Raw genomic sequence first — 9,003 nt, forward strand, 5'->3', positions numbered from 1 at the left:
AGAATAGGCAGAGCTGGCATCCTGTCAGCCTCTTCCATCTCTGTGTGCTGTGTGCACTTTGAGCTCTGTTTTGTTTCAGATGTAACTATACTGTTACTTATCTCTCCTCACCCTGCCTCAGAGCCACAGGAGAGTCTGTTATTAATAGCACATTTATTATGCCCATAAACACGTAAGATGCTGTGTTGATCACCCTTTATTAGCTTATAGTCACCAGGCATACACCCGTGAGCACAGGACATTCAGAGAGAGAACAAAACCAGTAAATCAGAACAAAGTGAAGGTATTTCCATCCTTATGAGTCACACAAATGGGAAGGTTTACAGGTTTGGCAGCCATTTGGTTTCCAGACTGAGTGGGGATAAGGCTAACAGTTGCCACTGTTCTTTTTTTTTTTTTTTTTTTTTTTAATTTTTTTAACGTTTATTTATTTTTGAGACAGAAAGAGACAGAGCATGAACGGGGGAGGGTCAGAGAGAGGGAGACACAGAAACTGAAACGGGCTCCAGGCTCTGAGCTGTCAGCACAGAGCCTGACGCGGGGCTCGAACTCACGGACCGTGAGATCATGACCTGAGCCGAAGTCAGCCGCTCAACCGACTGAGCCACCCAGGCGCCCCAGTTGCCACTGTTCTAATCAATCTTAGTGATTGAGTGAAATCAGGCTCTGAATGCTGGACAGGGAGAGCCACTGAAGTGTCATGGATGAGTAAAGGAGAGCCTCTGCCTTCAAGAAGTCCTCACGCCAGTGGTAACATGACTTCAAAAACCAAAGAAGCACTGTAAGCATAGTGACAAAAATTGTCTAGGGTATAGTGAGGGCACAAAGGCAGATGGGGTTATTTCTTAGGAAAATAGGAAATATTTCAGAAAGGGGCTAAGTTTGAAAGCTGCAGTTTCTTTTGACGCATTCCATATTGGCGCCACAGTTTATTTGCCATGGTTGAAGCATGAGGTGCAATGTGTTGATGGGCAAAGGGAGAGCCATTGCAAACTATAAGGACTTTGCGCTTGAGAACTCTGTGCAATGGAAAGCTTAAAGGTGCAGGGTGGGAAGAAGTGAGACAGTCGCCTGGGACTGGGACAACTCTGAGGCACAACAAATTCCAGAGTTCTCCTGAGTATCACACCAACCTACTGTCAATGAGACTGACTGAAATCTTTCTTGGTTTCCTCCCTTTGCTTTCCTGCTTCCCTCACTCTATTCCAGATGCTCAGGGAGGACTGTCTTAATAAATCACGTGCATGTAAATCCTCACCTCAGGGTCTGCTTTTACTAAACCTGCCCTCAGACACCCCCAATTCCTGACATGTTCATCTGATTCACAAGTGCTCTAACTGAAAGTAAGAGCCCCCATATCTAGGCCTAAAGAGGAACTGTTGGTCAGAGTTCATGGCAATCCTGACCTGGAGTTAGGTTTCTCCTTAGCATTAGGTTCTAGACCTGTGCTGTCGTAGGTCTTCCACGTGCTCCATAGCTGCATCTGATGGCCTCGTTGGAAGCTGTTGTCACCTGGAGGACTTGAGAGTGTGTACTGGAGGGAAGTCAGTCCAGAAATAGATGGAGAGGGCAGGGTTTCAAGACCTGGAGCATCAGATGTCTTAAGTGTCCTTACCTCTGATAGTCTGTCCCTCTTTCCCAGGGAGAGCCAATGAGGGCTTTAACTCTGGGGCTTCAGGGAGAATTATATACACAGGAGAGTTCCCTCCAAGAATGATGGGCAACTGAAGACCAATATTCAAGAGGAGAGCCTCAAGAGGTTCGTTCTCAACCACCCAGTGCCGAGAAAATGGAAAAGGGAAGAGGTGGGCTTCCAACACTCCACCTGAGCTCCTATAGGTTCAGCAACTTTTGAGGTCAGAGGGGGCAATGACAGGGAGAAAACTATCTCAGGTGTGCCCGAACCGCCTGTTAAGATGGGTAATTGTGGGTTCAGGGAGAGGAGAGCAATGGAGGAAATAAGAAACAACAGAAGAATGAATGAATGAATGAATGAGAATTGCTTTGGAAAACACATTCCATATCAAATTTGGGACCAGACTGCAATTCTGCTTAGTTGTACTATTACAATGACCAGGTCACACGCTATTTTGAAGAAGTCAAGGATTGAGACCAGTCCACCATCATCACATCAGCCTACTCCCCACCCGCTACATATCCAGGGAACCACAAAGTATTTATTGCTTTCCAACCTGCTTCTTTAGCTTGTCATAACACTTTTGAAATCCATCCATGTTGTTGAACTATCAGTTAGTAGTTCCTTTTTTATGGTTGAGTACTGTTCTATTATATGAACATCCCACAATTTGCTCATACTCCGGTTTGTGTCCTTCCACTGTCCATCTCTACCCCCACCTGTCCCCCTCTTTGTCTCCTTACTGCTTGCTCTGTGTACCCTCCTACTGTCATTCTTTTGTACTTTGCCTTTGTTATGTCAAGTTTTCAATACAGCAAAATGCAACTCACTTGAATCTTGAAGGCATGAAAGAGGACTTAGGTATGATTTAGCTTTGGATAAAGGAAGTCCATGGGCCAGTTTTATAAACATGCACAGAGATGCAGGAAGGTGAAACAAGAATTGTTAAGACAGCCATGGCCCTAAGGGAGAGAATAATTTGTTGTCAGAGGCAGAGCATTATCTTCGTGCTATCGCGGGAAAGACAGAAGGCAAAGCCAAGGAAAGGGTGAGGTTAAGGAATTTGTGTTCTCAATCTTGGCTGCAACTTATATTCACCTGAGGGGTTTTAAAAATGGATATCAAAACTTATCATTAGAAATTCAGATTTATTTGATCTGGGATGGGGCTTGGCATAGAGTTCTAAATTCTCCACAGATGCTTTTAACAAACAGCCAAGAATAAGACTTGCTTAGCATTGCAGATAAGCCAGCTACAAACCGCCCCGCAGTGTGCATCTCATTCACAGCAGAGACTGAAAATCAGGCCCTTTATGCAGTTTGCATTCGCCTCTCAGGGGTGATGGTGAGAGAGCCTGGAACAAGGATCAGTGGAAAAGCAACAGATGAACCATGTCAATAGTGTTTCCTGTACAGATATCCTTCTTCTAGAAGCATGCTCCTTACATTTGCTTGACCACAACTCACAATAAGAAACACATATTACACTGTGATTCAGTTCATACATGTAAATAGTTAAAATTTTGCAAAATTATATTTACCCTTACCATGTGCAATGAACTTTCATAATTTTGTACTAAGTTGATTTCCTAATCCACCCATGAATTGAGAACATAGCTTGAAAAACATGGGTTTAAAATGTTTTCTTAAAAAGAAAGAAAGAAAGAAAGAAAGAAAGAAAGTTTTATTTAGGCATATTTTAAAAGAGAACTATGAGGACTTACTTGCCTCAACAATTCTCTAAATAGGAATTGAAACATATGAAAGCATTTTTATCTCTATGCTGTCCTTTATCATGCCATAAGAAACTTAAGAAGAAACCACTGTCTGATGAATAATCCAGAGGATGACAGGAGAGAGAGATGGCTTAAAATGCAACAGCTGAAGTTTTTCATGCTATTCTTAGAATGTTCCTAACAGTGTAATGAGATATAAAGTCCCGTTGGAGAATATTGATCTCTGGGTAAAAATTTGGTAGACATGGTTTAGGCTAATCCTTTTGCCAATTCTTTTTTGCTTTCTCTGATGATTCCTTTCTCTCCTGAACCTCTCCAAAAGAACACAAGACTTCTGTGAAGGCTTACTCCTTGTCCCCACAAAGGTGACCCAGTGCCTCTCATGACTGTTGGCTCCTTCCAGACTGGAGCCTTTCATGTCTCTTCTACCAGACTCTCGTTTCTCACCAAATGGTTGTGTGTCCTTAGCTACTCCCTCAGCCTCCTCAAACCACTGTCCCCTAATCTGTGGATGATGGAACTGGACTTATTTGATCTCTAAAGGCCAACTAAGCGTTTACATTCTTGGGCTCTTTTTTGACTCCTTTCCCTTCTCTTTAAATAGAAAGGAAAATCTAATGAAGAGGTGTGTTCTCTGTAAAATGTAACAGGCTGTTTGTAAATGTGCATATTCAAGATTAAGCACCTCTCTTCCTCCTGCAAAAGGGAGAAGGCCATCACTTTCTTTAGAAAAGAAGGATCTGGAGGGAAACCTGGGTGGCTTAGTCGGTTAAGCGTCTGACTCTTGATTTCGGCTCAGGTCATGATCTCAGGGTCGTGGGATCGAGCCCCACATTGGGTTCGGTGCTGAATGTGGAGCCTGCTTAGGATTCTCTGTCTCCTTCTGCCCCTCTACTCCTCCCCCACTCTCTAAAGTTAAAAAATGTAAAATAAAAAAAGGGTCTGGAGAGCAAACTGGCAGCTGAGGAAAGAGTGGTAGGGATTCGGCTACCCAGTCTGCAGAAGCTGTGAGCAGGATATCACCAACTCCTGGCAGTGAACATGGAGTCCTGCATCACAGGAGGGAACTTATCCTCGAATTTACCAGTAATGCTTTCCCCTTCCAGGCTGCTGCTCACCACTCAGCCTGTTTTCTACAGCCTCTCACTGTGTTCTTGGTCTTGGTCTTTAGGACTGCATGGCTCTCACTCCAGCCATCAGTAGGATAAAGACAAAAAGACTCTCATTGAGGTTTCTTCCATTTTCTGTCTGCAGATCAAACCTCAGTGGATGCTGCCAGATACTCTAGTCCTGTGAACTGAGACTTCCGGAAGCCAGGCAACAAACAAACACAATCTTGCCCTCGAAAGCTTCAGGAAGTAGCAGCCTGGTTAGTCTCTCAACTCTGAGGGCTACCTGTCTCATGAGCAGAATCTGGGCCCTGTCTCTGCAAACCTACAGGGCGGCCCAGAAAAAGTCAGTTATGTCCTGTTGGGGTCTGTGGAAAGTTAGGAAGCCATTTCCACTTCTGGATTATCATTAGCCAATGCTAAGCAAAATGCACTCAGTCTGCATACATAATTTGTGATCCTGCTTTTTAATGAGGCTCAGGTAAACTTGCACTGGCTGTAGTACAAGCTTTTTACTTCAGCTCCTGTGCTCAAATAATCAACTCAAGGTAAAGAAAACCCTGCCCCTATGACAAATCAGGCAGCCCCTAAATGGGCCCACTGGATCCCCTCCAGTACTAGTATGAGAACACTATTGTGTGGTGTTGGAATGCTGGCTAGATGGTGGGAAAACTGGCACAGGGTCAGTGAACACTGCTTTTAACCTTCACCTGACCCTGGGGCCGCTCATTTAGATCATTGTCAAGATGGGCTTTGTCTAGACCATCGTAGCCAAGGAAGACTTCAAAGAATGTAAGAGACATATCAAAATACCACAGAAGGGGCACCTGGGTGGCTCAGTCAGGTGAGCGTCTGACTTCAGCTCAGGTCATGATCTCGTGGTCTGTGGGTTCGAGCCCCACGTCGGGCTCTGTGCTGACAGCGCAGAGCCTGGAGCCTGTTTCAGATTCTGTCTCCCTCTCTCTCTGCCCCTCCCCCACTCATGCTCGCTCTCTCTCTCTCTCTCTCTCTCTGTCAAAAATAAATAAACATTAAAAAAAAAATACCACAGAAGACCTAGAAGGGGCCTCCAATGGAAAATCATACTATTTCATCAGATGACATTTAGTAGAATAGTCATTGTGGCACAGTGGGTTAAGGTCAAAAATTAGAAGCTACATGAGGGCCCATCAATAGGACAAAGGGGAAATAAGTCATGGCATATTCCAGCAGTGGGTCCTATAGAGCAATGACGAATGGATGGACCACGCTTGTCATCTGGAGCAGAGTGCTGAAGGTTATGCCTTTGAATGACTACAACCAACCTTGAAGATGGAGGAGGACAGGTCAGAGGAGGAAACAAGGAAAACCTTGGGCTGCTCTACCTGAGTCCTGACGACACCTGGAGCACAGGGACTTCCCAGAGGAGGAGTGCTAGAGAGAGATCATTGGTCCATGGCAGGCCTGGGTCCCAACAGTGGACGTGGTAAAGGGGACAGGGCTGGTCATAAAATAGTTCCTTTAGTTTGTCCTTGGAAATCCAAGATGAAGTCAGGGACACTTTGAGCACTTGGTGGTAGGAAATAAAGGAGTCACGTATGGACCCACTTAACAGCGGAGGAAGTTGAGACTACAAAGAAAATGGTGGCAGGGCTGAGAATAAATTGAGGCTTTCTGAACCCAGCTGAGAGGGGTGAGAGCTCACAGTCCCCAACAGGCAGCTCCATGGGTACAGCGAGAAGGCCAGTCCTGGAATAGGGCTGCAGGACAGTGAGACCGTGTAGGCAAACCAGGGAGGCTCTGTCTTCTCTGTTGTCCCTGTAGCCTGAGGGAGCACGAGTGGGGAAAGGAAGAAAGTAGAGTTGGACAGCAAAAGAGATGTATGTTTAGAAGCTGCCTGGAAACCATCCTGAAGGGAGTCACTTTGCTCCTCTGCACTTAGCTTCTAGACGCAGCTGCAGGCAAAGACAGAGGATGGCAGAACAGAGCCAAACCACAGTAGTTCGCAGGAGGCTGCACACAACAGACACAAGCAAGAAAGCGCCAGACCCAGGTCCTGGGCCTCCCGGATGGGGGAGCCATACCGCTCTTCTGATGGTCTCATGTGGACCTTGACAGCAGAAAATGCCATTTGGATCTGAAAAGAGGCGACACTGTATTTAAAAGCATCCCAACCCCTGCTCCAACTCCTTTCCTCTGTTTCTTTCTCTAACTCATCTTCTCTCACACTCCTGTTCTTTGCTCTCTTCTGCCCACCTTTTCCCTTTTTACCCTTTGCAGCTAGTTTTAGGAGCATTTGCACACTGGACATGAAAATGGCTAGTTCTTCTTGTCTCTCTCTCTCTCTCCCTTTTTTTTTTTTTTTTTTTTTTTTCTCCTTGTCTCTTCAATGAAATGCCAAAAGAAAGATGGAATCCTCAGAATCCTTGATGGGTTGGTCGGGAAGTGGAACTCCAAGGGGACCTGAGTGCCATCACCAGAGAGCTATTTCTCCGCAGAAGTTCCTATGTTAAAGGATGGGGGCTGGGAGGGAGTGGGAGTCTGACCAACCACTGCCCCAAAGCTGGGGCGTGAGCATTTATGGGCCAGCAGATGTAACATTAAGACCAAGCCCTTGTTGAATCTCAGAATTTGGCAGCCTAGATGGACACGCTCTCACCCATCACCAAAGAGGGCCTGCTGGCTTACCTTTCCAGCTTAGGGTCAATGCCCCAGCCCTGAGAGCTCAAGTCAAGGACAGTGATCCTGGAGCACTCACAGAAGCACCCAGACCCAGGGAGGGCACACAGGCATCCCCACTCGCCCAGTGCTGTATAATAGTCACTTCGAGACTGACCACACATGTAGCACTCTGGACTGTCAAAAATAGAACGTGGATTGTCATTGTCTGTTCTCCTGCAGAAATAGCATGGTTTTGTTCTCCCCCAGTGATAGCTATCTTGGAAAACCATGTGGTGGATGAGGTTTCCTGAGGATGCTCCTTTTCCTACGTAAGAAAGTAGGAGATAGCTAAACGATCCGATGGGAGGAGCTCAGGTGATCATTCTTCGAGTCGCACAGCTTTGGCCCAGGCATTGACTACTGAGATGAGCAGCTCTCTGGGAAACAGAAACCACGTGGAATGAATTCAACAGATATTGGAGGCTCAACATTCAAAAAGCCAACACCAAATTAACATAGCTAGAAAGAGCAGGAAATAGCTCCCATACCTAGGGCCGGAAAACCAGAAAGAATATATATAAAGGGATTGTAAAGTCTGGACGCTTGGAAGAGAGGCCCCGTGAAGCTGGAACCTGGAGCTGTGAGGTGAAGCTGCCGTCTAGCCATTGCTGTTACCTCAGGCAATCAGAGGGGACAAAGCCCCCAGAATCAGGACCCAAACCTTTGGGAGGAGGCTCAGTACCTGGCTGAGGCTGGCTCCTCAGGAATTCGAAGGAGGGACCCTGCAAAGCTTGCAGCTGAGGAGAAGGGGAAGTCCACCTTTGGTAGAACCTCCAGAGTCTAAACAAAACCCTTGCAGCGCTGAGATCCAGAGGGGACATCACCACACTGCTGCAAGAGCTCTGAAGAGGCACCCATTTGCCACCAGGACTCAGAACAGGAGGCACAGGGCTGCTGACGCGGATATCTCTGAAGGGGCACACTGAAAATCCTTTGGGAATAGGAGGAAAACACTAGAATCTGGGGCCAACTGTAACTACTGGAAACAACTGCCAAGATGAAGCACTATTGCTGAAGTGATGTAGAAAAGGAACAGTGAGCAAACAGGAAGAAGCAAATCCTTCTCATTTTCCTGCCTTCTAGTGCTCCCATTAGCAGACTCAAATGGGAGAGAGCTGGTTTGTAGGTACTCAGGAAATCAGTGTTTGAAGCTGACATACAGTAGCTTCAAATTCATTGTATGTTTATTTACTTTTGAGAGAGAGAGAGAGAAAGAGAGCATGTGAGCAGGGGAGGGGCAGAGAGAGGGAGACACAGAATCTGAAGCAGGCTCCAGTCTCCGAGTTGTCAGCACAGAGCCTGACACGGGGCTCAAACTTATGAATCCTGAGATCATGACCTGAGCTGAAGTCAGATGAGCCAACAGCCACCCAGGCGCCCCAACAGACAGTAGCTTCAAAACCAACACATCTCACATCCTCAACACAGGCTCTCTCCTTTCTTCCCAGAAGTCTTTTCTCTTCTCAAGATCCATAGCTAGCATCTGGTCCTCCCCTAAATTCCTGCATGAACATCACTTCTTATGTTTGAAAAGCTTTGTTTTAAGTCCTCCTCACTGAAGTTGGTTACCCTAACTAGGCCTACTTCTGCCCTTGTGAATAGGTCTCTCTGTTCCTTTTCCTCTGGTTTCAGCGACAATCTTGAGTGAGAGAGGGACTCAAAGGATGAACAGATGCCGATTCTAAAACACAGCCATTTGGGATGTGGCCTGGTCACTAATGGCTGTTGTTGCTAGGATAGGAGTAACTCCAGCATAAGTGACAAAGAGACAAAGTATCAGGGAGCCGGGCTCTGAGTCTCTCTGTCTAAATACCCTGGTAATG

At 46.2% G+C, this 9,003-nt stretch overlaps 1 long non-coding RNA gene across 1 annotated transcript; it reads right to left on the bottom strand.

The window, feature by feature from the left end:
• Window positions 1–2,764: 2,764 nt before the first annotated feature.
• On the bottom strand, window positions 2,765–8,407 carry LOC125912161 (uncharacterized). Its single transcript, XR_007454621.1, has 3 exons — window positions 7,863–8,407; window positions 5,845–7,557; window positions 2,765–2,990 (listed from the first exon to the last, which is right to left on the bottom strand). It is a non-coding gene; the product is annotated as an uncharacterized LOC125912161 (long non-coding RNA).
• Between the last annotated feature and the right edge of the window lie 596 nt (window positions 8,408–9,003).

Source organism: Panthera uncia (assembly GCF_023721935.1).
Source record: "Panthera uncia isolate 11264 chromosome C1 unlocalized genomic scaffold, Puncia_PCG_1.0 HiC_scaffold_4, whole genome shotgun sequence".
Lineage (NCBI taxonomy): Eukaryota > Metazoa > Chordata > Mammalia > Carnivora > Felidae > Panthera > Panthera uncia.